This window comes from Grammomys surdaster, unplaced genomic scaffold, assembly GCF_004785775.1.
Source record: "Grammomys surdaster isolate TR1022 unplaced genomic scaffold, NIH_TR_1.0 232, whole genome shotgun sequence".
Taxonomy (NCBI): Eukaryota; Metazoa; Chordata; class Mammalia; order Rodentia; family Muridae; genus Grammomys; species Grammomys surdaster.
In genome coordinates, this window is record NW_021604677.1 from 1,845,759 (window position 1) to 1,857,554 (window position 11,796).

Consider the following 11,796-nt stretch of genomic DNA (forward strand, 5'->3'; position numbering starts at 1 on the left):
TATTTATTTGGAGAGACAAACTATACAACTTTGACCTGATTAAACTAGATTATAAATTCCATTAGGGCAGGGATATATGTCCATCTTGTTACCTGATACATTCGTTAAAATATCAAAATAGTAAATCAATGTCTGTGAGAAAGGGTCTTTATATTAGTACCAAATAGTGACAACTTTAGAAAATGGAAGAAAAAAACAAACAAAATTTTCTGGACAGCTACTTTTTTTAAATGAGGAAAGCAACCACATGCTTTTAGTAACAAAATTAAACTAAACAGAAGGGTCTAAAATAAGATGCAAATATCTGCCTATTGCTCCCATTCACTCCCTAGAAATAATCACTGGAAATAGTTTGATATGCTTTCTTTGTGATGCTTCTCTTTGATAACTCAAATGCACATGTTAAAACACATAGTCCTCTCAAAATAACGCCCACATCTTTCCGAGTGAGGACATCAATTTTGCCCTTTAATAAATATACATTTTTTTTATTCTCTCTGTTGCTGTTTATAGACTAGCATGTATTCTCCTTCACTTTTTTCTTTCTTCTCAACTATCCTGCAATGAATATTTTGTATATAAAATTTTAAACTAGTCTGTCAATTAATTCTAAAAGTACTGCACCGATTTCCAATATTCTAAGTACAATCCCACCTCTTTCTCCACAACTTTGGAACCACTAAATGTTTTACTTTTGGCTAATTTATAGGAAAAAATAGCTCTTTATATTTACCATTCTCTGATTATTAGTAAAATTGGGTGCCTCTGTCAGTATATATATTTATTTTGTAAATTGTGTAGTAAATCCCCTTCCCATTTTCCTAATATATTATTTTCTTTGTCTTGAGCCTTCACATATTAGCTAGTGTCTCTGCTGGTTAAGAGTGTGGCAAAAGATTTTTGTTTTGTGTTTTTGTTTTTTTTTAATTTTCATATATCTTTTCAATTATTTATAGAATCTTTCATTATACTGTATCTAAAATATGTATATTATCAAGTCTGTCAATCTTTTCATTCATATGTTCTGAGATTATAATCTTTCCTACGTAAAACAGTACAAATACTTATGTTTCATATTTTAGAACATATAATATTTATTCATTTATTAAGTGTATATATTGAGGGTGCATGTACAGAGCCCAGAGCAGAACATTGGGTACTTTTTTTTTCCAAACTGTTCTCAGTCTTATGGCCTTGAGATATTTCAGCTAGAAGGGGTGGCCCACAAGCTGTTGAGATCAATCTGTCTCCTTCCCATAAAGCTGGTTTTACAGGCATAAACAGCCATGCCTTACTCTGCAAGGGATTGGAACTCAGGTTTGCCTAATAAAGGCTCATCCACTTTGTCTCTTCAGATTTATTTTTGTCTAACATTTTAACTAGGATTCCTTTTGCAAATTATTTTAAGTAAGAGTCCAAATGATTTATTCTTACTGAATAATCACAGTTTTAACTTTAGTGACTTAAACACATTAACACCATTTTCACATTTTAAATGCCATCTTTGTAATTTTCCATAAACTCACTGGTCTTTTCTAGACACTCATTACTGCTCCAGTGACACATTCATGCTTTGTGTGCACATACCATTCTAATTACTAAAAGCTTATGGTATATTTTGATACCAAGTAGAGCAAATCCAGAACAAAACCTTTTTGAGGATATTTTTTATTTTCCTTTCTTATTTCACTGCCCTTTTCCAACCCAGAGGTTGGCCTCTTTAACTTGTGGTTGCAGTAGTTTCTGTTTATCTTGGCTCTTCAGGATCTCATACTTTACATTCTTACATTCTGAAACCATTTCCCCCTTTCAGGCCGGGTCCCATTGGCAAGAGCACACTGTTACTGAGATCTAAAAGAATTTAAACTGTGTATGTATGCCCAAGTACTGTAGGCTGAGTAATAGACTAGGACATGTTTAAGTAATTAGATGATTTACTGCTCACTTTGCTGAAATGAAACTAAAAGCCTCAGAATTTAATGTCACTTTATTCTCTCTCTCTTTCTCTCTCTCAATATAGAGATATAGATAAATTTCCATTTACCTGGTTGGACATGCCAACATTTGCAGTTAACATTGAAAATTTTTACAAAGCCATGCACTTCATGATAGTGTCTCCATTCATTTTAGCTGTTTCAATAAACAGGGTAGTATAGTGATATAATCAATCATCTTGGTCTAGAAAGATGATACACTAGTGGGAAATAAAAACTAATGTTCTAATTTATAGTAATTTACTTAATGATAATGGTATAACAATGGTAAACATAAATCACTGTATTTCTCATGTGATTTAACTCTCCATTGTGTTTCTACACATTGTAATATTCAAAGGATCTTGTAAAATACAATCTTACTGACATAGGATATACCAGGGATATAAATACAGGTATTTGTATTTTAAGTGAGTAAAACACTGAACGAATTTAGTTCTTATCAAATTATTAAAATTTAGTTAAAATAAAAATTAAAGATGATAATGAATGATAGAAGGAAATTTTTATTTTCAAGCTGAAAATGGAACTCTGACTTTATAATTTGGCATTAGTTATGATTTTTTCTTTTATTCCTATACTGCTGTAGATATAATGCAGAGTGTCTTTCCTCTTTCAGTCCTAAGGTGAAGAGTAAAATTATTGCCTGCAGGCTCACTTTACATTGGGGTTGGATGTGGACTATAGGCTTCCCTGCAGTTGAATATAACAAACAAGCTTACCATGAGATTCCAGATGTTTCCACTTCTTTTTGTTTAAGACTATATTGGACCTCCCAGGAGTAAATGTCAGCATGGTTGACTGATAGATCTTGTCTCCTTTATCTTTAAACCGGTAACATTGCCAGCAATTTAAACTTGGTTCCCGATGGGCAAGTAAGTTTCACAGACCTAGATTATCAACTTACTACCAGTGATATCAGTCAGAAATGGAGCTGTCTAAATTGCAACATTACAAGCTCATTTAGAAAGTGAATCCTCACTGGAAAGACAGCTGTACTCATTTGATCTAGTAAACAGGCCATATGAATTTCTACAATGAACTCTGACTGATGAACTCACAGGGTGTATTTCAGCTTTGATTTTTTAAAATTGCATGGGGAGGGGAAGGAGTTTACAGGGAGATTGGAGTGGAAAATTGATGGCACCTAATTGGGTTAAAGAGGACTCATAACAGAGACTCTGTTGGGAGAGAGAAGGCAAGGCTGGTGGGGAGAGTTGTCAGGTGTTCGGTGAGACGAAGCTCATTGTTTCCCTGATTTACTCTGCTCTCTTTCCAAATGTGTTTGGAGCCCAGTCAGCACTGCCAGATTTGAAAATGAGAAAGCCTACTTAAACACTCCTTGACAGCACCCCTCTCTTCTGAAAAACAACCTTTCCCAGACTCATCACGTTTTAGTGATGTGCCCTGTATGCAGCTCAATGCCATGGGATGAGTTAATCTCCTCAAGTACATAGGGGTTTAAATTGGAGATTTAGTTGGACCAATGGCTCAATAATCTGTGCCTGTTTTTATAACTTTAGTTACTTTACTCTTGAAACAAATACTTGACAAGACTACTAAACTTTTACTTTACATTCCACTAACCGGCACTGAAGCAATCAGGTAGAAGACGAGAATTACAAATATTCCGGAGGGTGGGAATTCGATATTTGGGCTTTTGAGGGACAAAGGTGAGCAGCTTAGCTGTTTTTGCTTGCAGTTAGAAAGGCATACATATGAATGATGCTAATTTTAAAGGCCATCCAAAAGATGGATTAAACTGGGAGGCAAAATAAATTTTAAGAGTGCTTTTAATGGTGAAACAAGCACTAAATGAGAAAGAGATGAAAGAAAAAAAGGAATCAAAGCTAGTCCTTCTCAAAACTGTTTTCAGGCCAAGAGTAAGTTTTCATGGTGTGAAACTGTGGTGCTTTTGATTTCCTGGCACAAGACTGACTGAGGCCTGATATCCTGGGCCTCCTCCTCCTGGAGCCTGCCTGCTCATATTAAAGCTGAGCTTTTGCTGGGCTGGAAACTGCTTGTACATTGGCCATTTAACTTGCCAGCATTTTGCTCTCCTGTGTGGAAAATGTGGATCGTCAGCAACATAATGTCTTTCCATTAGCGATGGCGGCTCTCCAAAGCAGGGCTGTGGTTTAAACACAAATGGGTAGTGTGGGCCAAAATGAATGCAATTTTGAGTCTACTATCTTTAAAAGGTGGATCTGGAGGCAATTTAGTGAGTGTAAATTACAATTGACTTTGGAAGAAATAACTCATACACTTGAACCTCCTCAGATGTGTAGCCAATAGGGGGTAGCCGCGCTAACATGAAATTTTACACATCCATCAGCTAAAGAAGAGATCCAAATGTAAAAATCTAGCTATCATATGGATTCGTAACACCCCCTGGAGGACTTGCAGCCCACAAATCAATGAATGGTTTATGCTGGGCCAAAAATATACTTGCACCATGTTTCTCATTTTTTCTTAACCATTTTAGAATGAGCCTGAAAATCACTGCTGCAGAAGGTACTCATCTGCAGTGAGGGGCACTACTTAAGGCAGCCAGAGGGATGGTTTTTGGCCACCACCTTAGCCCTTGCAGTGAATGGCTTTTTTACCTTTAAAACTTAAGCCAAGAAGACATTTTTCACCAAGCAAGTGTTTTGATAGTACTTTAAAAGGTTTCAAATCTTGCTACTTACTGTGACCAATTCTGTACACTATTGGGCTCCTCCTCAGTAGCAGATTTAACAGTCAATTCTTGGCTACTGTCTCACCTATTTTTGTATGTGCATGTGTGAGACTTGCTCTTTATTTTTTGCCTGATGTCAACAGCTAGAAGTGCTTCTGCATTCACAGGCTCAAGTTCTCTTTGGGTGGTTCTCTGCTCAAGCCTGTACAAGAGACACATAGTTAATGTCAGCATCTGGGTAAGAAGGAAATTTTTATGTATGGTTAAAAATTGTAAAGTGTTAACAACTAAATTATAAACAGCAAAAACTGTTTACTCATTAACTATGTAAATCAAATGCATACCCTCTATTTGAACAGTGAGGCTATCAGTGACAAATACTTCTATATTCTTTGGAAAAGAAATCTGATATTTGAGCTTCTTGAATGTTGTCTTTTATCATTTAGCATATTTCAACACCAGTAGTTTCAATCATACTGTCTACATTCTAAATATTCAGTTGAAATATTTTTAAAAGGTGAGCTTCGTAGAAACTCCCTAAAAACTATTTTAAGAAGGTAGATGTGGCACAAAATGTTTTTCATTTGCAGAACTTTGTGAATAGAATTCTGAGTTTGTACTTCATTGATATATTTATAAAAGAAACCTTTTATATGTGCATATACATAGAAGGTTTCCTTCATTCTTTTTTTCCTTCTCTTTCTCCCCTGCTTCTTCTCCTCTTCTTTTGTTACTCAACATTCAAGTTAGGAATGTATCCAGCTGATCATAATGGAGGTCTGAATACCATAATGATCTGCACAGCTGGAGATTTTCTTTTCTGTCACGTAAATGAATTCCTGACACTGGCTTTTTAAGGTTACTGCAGTACCTGCATAATCACTGATGACCCAATCTATTTGGGGGATTTTACTTTGCTGTTTTTAGAGAGTGTGAGTGTCTCTGCGTCAGTAGGGAATGGCTGCAGAAAATTTTCAGGCAAAAATATAAAGGCCAAGGAAAGAAAATGTTTTCAACTGAGCCAGCTAAGTTTTCTTTTTTAACTTAGTTAATTTTACAAACTTGGTGTGGATCTTAGGCAATCCTCTTGCTTCAGCCTCTGTACTGCCAGGATTATAGAAATGAATCCCCAGGTTGAGTTAGCATGTCAAAAGTGTTTCTTCAGAAGCCCCACTTGGGAGATCTCATTTGATTTGACTAATAACAAGTACATTTTCTGACCTTTTGCAAAGAAGGTTGGGAAAAATAGATTTTTAGTCAGACACACAAATGCCCCAAAATACTCTCAGAATTCTGTTAGTGATTCAAATGAAAACTAAAACTAAAATAGGCAAATAGTGTAATCGACTACATCTGTGGCTGGCAAAGCCCAACAGACAGACCAATGCTAAGTTCCTGTGGCAATATACTACTCAAACATGGATGCCTTTTAAAGTCTCTTGAACTTTATATTTCTCCTCTTATCAGTAAAGAAATGGATATGAAGAAAACAAATAACCCAATTAAAAAGTGGGGTATAGAGAATTTCATCATAGAATTCTCAAAAGACGAAACTCAAATGAGTAAGAAACACTTAATGTTTAACATCCTTAGCCATCAGAGAAATGCAAATCAAGACTACTTTGAAATTTCATTTTGCAGCCACCAGAATGGAGAAGATCAATTAAAGAAGTGTCAGTTCATGCTGGTGAGGATGTGGAGCAAGGGGAACTCTTACTCATTGCTGGTGGGAGGGCAAACTTGTACAGCCGCTATTGAAATCACTATGTTGTTTCTTCAGGAAGATGGAAATTGATCCACCTCAAAATCCTGTTATACCACTCTAGGATATTATAAAGGACACTTCATCTGGTGGGTTGAGATGTTTACTCAACCATGTTCATTGCTGTTTGATTCATAATAGTCAGAAATTGGAAACAATCTAAATGTCCCTCAACAAATGACTAGATAAAGAAAGTGTGGTACATTTACACAGTTGAATGTTATTTAATTATTTAAAAATTTAAATTTTCTTGTAAATGAATGGAACTAGAACATAATCATCCTGAGTTAGGTATCTAAGATCTGAAAGACATTTATATGTATGTGTTAATTTATATGTGGATATTAGCTGTTTAGTCAATGTTAACCTGTCTGCAACTCATATAACTAAATATAGAGAGAGTAAGGGATTAGGGAAAACAGATAGATCCCCCTAGGAAAGGAAAATAAAATAGATAGTTATGGATGGGTGAAAGTTAGGACCTGGAACGAGAGTGTCAAATGGAGCTGGGAAGAGGGGAAGGGAACAAGGGACAGAATATGAGGAGAGATAACTACAATTAAGGATTATTTTAGGGACAGTATGGAGACGTAATGAAAGCAATCTAAAAGAAATTACCAAATAATGAGAAGGCACAGTGTAAAGTATCCATTTCTTGTTACCAAATGAAACTTTCTCTAATTGAGTTGTTGGCCAAAGGGAATCCTGAACTGGAATCCTGAACAACCCAGGCTGCTGCAAAGACTATAGACTGCTTTTCACAAACTGGCAGCTAGGCCTCATTGCTGAAGACAACTCATTGAACACGGAAAAGTCAAGTTGTTGCCTACGTAGAGCCTTAACCCCTTCTTTCTGATATTTTTGGTACAGAAACATACTCTGTATGCCATAAAAATGAGAACCATAAACATCAACCCAGACATAAACCCTGTATCAACATAATTAAACAATATCTGATTTGACTCCACAGAATGGAACCCATATCTGACACTATTTAGGTGACTAATAACCTGAGATTGATTTGCCCAGGAACCTAGGGTAAAACCAAACACTACTGTTTAAAAAAAGGGAAAAAAAAGTAATAAAATGACCCCTAAAGACATTCTGCTATAGTTATAGATCAATGCCTTGCTCAGCCATCATCAGACAAGCTTCCTCCTGCAGCAGATGGGAACAAATACAGAGACCCACAGATTGACATTATGTGGAAAAATTTGAGACCTTGGAAAACTCAGCCCTAAATGAGATATCTTCATCAAAATCCTTATCCCACGTTTCAGTGGAACAGGAGGGAAAAAAAAGTGTAAGAGTCAGAGAGAAAGGATATGGAGGAACCCAAGCCCTCTAAATCAACAAGGTCGATGCACACATGAACTGGTGGAGACTGGGGCCATATGCACAAGGTCTATATGTGTCTGCACCAGATCCTTTTCATATATATTGTGGCTTCCAGTTTAGTATGCTTATGAGATTTTTGAGTGTTGGAAAGGGTGGGTCTCTGATTCTTGAACCTTCTTAGACTCTTTTTCTCCTGTTTTTTTTTTTTGTTTTGTCCAACTCCAATAGGTTAGTTTTTGTTTTTATTTTATTTATTTTATTTTATTTTATTTTATTTTATCTTATTTTATTTTATTATTACTCCTTAGAAGCCTGTTTCTATTTTAATGAGAGATAGAAAGGCAGTGGATGCAGACAGGAGGGAATGTGGAGAGAAACTGGGAGGGAAAACCATAATCTGGACATGTTATATAAGAAAAGTATTTTTCCTTTCCTTTTTTTTCTTTTCTTCGTTTGTTTGTTTGTTTTTCAAGACAAGATTTCTTTGTGTAGTTTTGGATGTCTGGAAATTAACTCTATAGACCAGGATAGTCTCAGTATCAGAGATCTATCTTTGTCTGATTCTCAAGTGCTGGGATTAAATGAAAAAGAAAAGAAAAAAGAACACATTAGAAAACATAATCACCATATATAATATTCTTACTAGATGTGCATTGCTTCTTATTTTTGTAATGCTTTCTGTAAAGAAAAAGAAGGTGCCCTAATTTTTCCTCTAGCCATAATCACACTTAAAATATAGATCCACCAGTTGAAAAAAGTGTCCGCTTCTTAACTTGCAATTCATAATGTTCATGTAAAATTTTAGAACTGTTGTCATATTTAAGAAAACTTCTACTACATTTTCTTAATGCAAGAAATTTCTGTCATTAGAAAATAAACAAAAAAAATTAAATGAGATAAACCAAAAACTATTACATTGACATTGGAAAAAACTAAAACAGGAGGAAAAGAGTCCAAGAGAAGGCTCAAGAATCAGAGACTCACTCTTTCCTAAGCTCAAGAATCCCATAAAGACACTAAGATTTTAGGGAAGATTACATTTTCTTATCCTTTCTCTAATGAACCGAAACAGTCTTTAACCCTGCGACTGTTATTACAATTACATAATATATACCATTTCAGCTTATCTTTGAGTATTTTTTGCTTTATTAATTCATAAATTTTCACTAGCAAGACTATGTGAGGCTGGGAGAAGTCAGAGTCAGAGGAAGGTAGGGAGTTGGGTTTTGGGTGAGTACGTTGTATCAGTAGATACAATGGATTGGATTGGAGCCTTTAAATATTTGTGTGTGGTTGAGGGTGCCTTTAAGTTAGAAATGGAAGATTTCCTAATGAAAAATTAGCACATTAAAAAGTAAAAATGAATTATGTTAAAATTGTCATGAGGTTGCCTATGAATGTAGCTCAGCTGGTAAAGTATTTGGCTAGCATATGTGGAACCTGGAGTTTGACTCCCCAGCACTATACAAACTGGGGATAGTGTTACTCACCTGTAACACTAGCACTGAGAAAGTGAAAGCATGAAACTCAAGTCACTCAAAGTTACTCTCAATAGCATGAAGATTTCAAGGCTACTCTGGGCTACCTGAGGCCCTGTCTCAAAAAATCAAACGTCAGAGGGTTTGGGTATACTGACCATCTAGTTTTAGTGGTTTGCTGGTTTGTGAAACCTTCATTACTCAACTAGAAGCAAAAGTAATTGTGAGCTACAGAAACATATATCACTAAACATAATATAAAAATACTGCTAACTTAACTGTCTCTTAGTGTGAACTAACGCATGCCTAAAATGCGCTCAATGCCAGCCACACAAGCCAACTGATGAGAGGAGAGTCAGTAGAGAAAATGAGAGCAATGTGACTGATTTCAGTTACAACAAGTTATCACTTTGGCAGCACTTATACAAAAAATGAAGCAATGTAGAGAATATCAGCATAGCCACTATGCAAGAATGACACAAAAATTTGTGAAGTGTTCCACATTTAAAATAAACAACAAAGTGTATAAGTTTGTAAACTTTACAAAAGCATTTGGGAACAGGTACATAAAAGAGTGTGGGCTGCAGAGATGTCTATTTGTTAGCTTCATAGTAAATCCAGTCTCTGATTGGCCTTTTCAAAATTATGATTCCCTGGATCTCCTGAATCTTCCTTCCATGCTTATGCATCTCCATATTATTTAGTGTATTATAATATCATCTGTTTAATTGTTTACCATTTGCTGTCTTCTTTACCCTCTCTCAGATGAAGAGGCGTGATGGCTCAGCCATTAAAGGTGAAACTTACATCCAAAAGACAGTGTTGATGGACTCTTTTTTCAAATTAAGATATCTCGAGTGTGAAAGTTCTACACACACACACACACACACATACACACACACACACACACACACACACACACCATGTTTATATAATCAATAATTCAGTAGTTTCACATTTAAACAATTCGTAAATTGAGTTTTGCTTCTTATGTAGATATAAAAATGTTCATTTATATATTACATTTTTGGCTTTTAGAAAGAAAGATAGAAATATTACAAAACGTGATGATAATGAGGGTATGAGTGGGAAAATAGTTACAGTAGAGGCAAAAAATCTACCACCATCAAATGGTGAACAGATGATGTTCTTTTAAGCCATCTAAAAGATGCAGTAGATAAAGGAAGCTATATTTCTGCCTTTTCAGGTTAGTTTCAAAGAGGATTATGGGATGGAAAACATATATAACGGTCTGTGGAAAGCTAGCCTGGGTGGCAAGAAGAAACATAGCAGTAAAATATTTGAGTACATGTGAAAATTCTACTTGGCCCTTTAGCCGTTGAAGGAGAGTGAAAAGTGATGGCCATATATGTGGATATGGGTCCAGAGCTACTGTCTTTGATCAAGTATGTAGCATATAGGAATTTTCTGTAGAGGCAGAACGTACTTTTGTTATTTCATGGGTTCAGAATCCAATTGTTTTGACTGCAGCTCTCAATTACACGACATACCATTACTGGTAGTATCATTACTAGTAGCAAATTTTTCAAAATATGCACATCACATTTTCTCTTATAGATTATTGATAGCTTCCTTGCACCTTCACTTGCTAGTAGTGGAACTCTGTGGTGATTACATGATCCTACTGCCCATTACCACAGAGATCCTAAAGTAAGGATATATCATTTTGGTTATGGGAAACTAATCACCTAGAAAGAACTGGTTTCCAGTCAGGTGATTATCAGTATTTTAGAACTATCCTAGATCATTTGTCATTGAACATCTGGTTATAGAGGAGATAACAGAACCAATAGAAGGTATATAAGCAGTTCAGCCATAGACAGAGGTGACCAGGTTTGGATTAGAAAAAGATGAGCAACCAACGAAGGCATCCATCACCTCTGAAGAGAGGCAACTCCAAATCAGCAGAGCCGACTGTCAATTCACTAGCTACTGTGAGATCACCTGACTGAACTGAAAACTGTATGCCACAGAGCACTGAATGGCAGCTCTCATGTTCAACATAGAATCATCTTCCTGCTAGCGTGATGGCCTGTGTCTTTCTAGCTGTCCCAGTGAGGCTTTCCTTGTATCTCTTGAGGCAAACTGGGCCATACTCCTTATGATTCTGATCACTTCTGTACCCACCCTAGAAAGTGTGACTTTGTATGATTGATTTAAAGTAAAGGAAATAAAAGTAAAATTTCTTCAGACCTCTTAAAAACATTTCTGATAAATGTGTTCTTTGATTTTAGGGCAAACATATTTTTTTCCAAATTAATAGTTCAGATACTTTTATCCTAGCTTGCCCACTGAACATCTATCTGATAAGCTTGTCGAGGCATTCTGTAAAGTCTAACCAAAGTCTGTTACCTCACGCTGATGCTGATATCTCTTTGGAATGAGACTCCTAGTATCAATCATACAATTTGATTCCATGCAATATAGAATTATTAAGTAAAAACATTGAAAGGAACTTGAATTTTTTTCTTTAAATGTGCACATTGTCATAGAGGCATAGTACCAATCCAAACTAGAACCCAG

The 11,796-nt window shown here is 35.7% G+C and overlaps 1 non-coding gene across 1 annotated transcript; it reads left to right on the top strand.

Moving 5' to 3' along the window:
* The first annotated feature begins 9,653 nt into the window (after positions 1-9,653).
* LOC114626280 lies at positions 9,654-9,760 on the top strand. The gene has a single exon (XR_003712212.1). It is a non-coding gene; the product is annotated as a U6 spliceosomal RNA (small nuclear RNA).
* Positions 9,761-11,796: the final 2,036 nt, after the last annotated feature.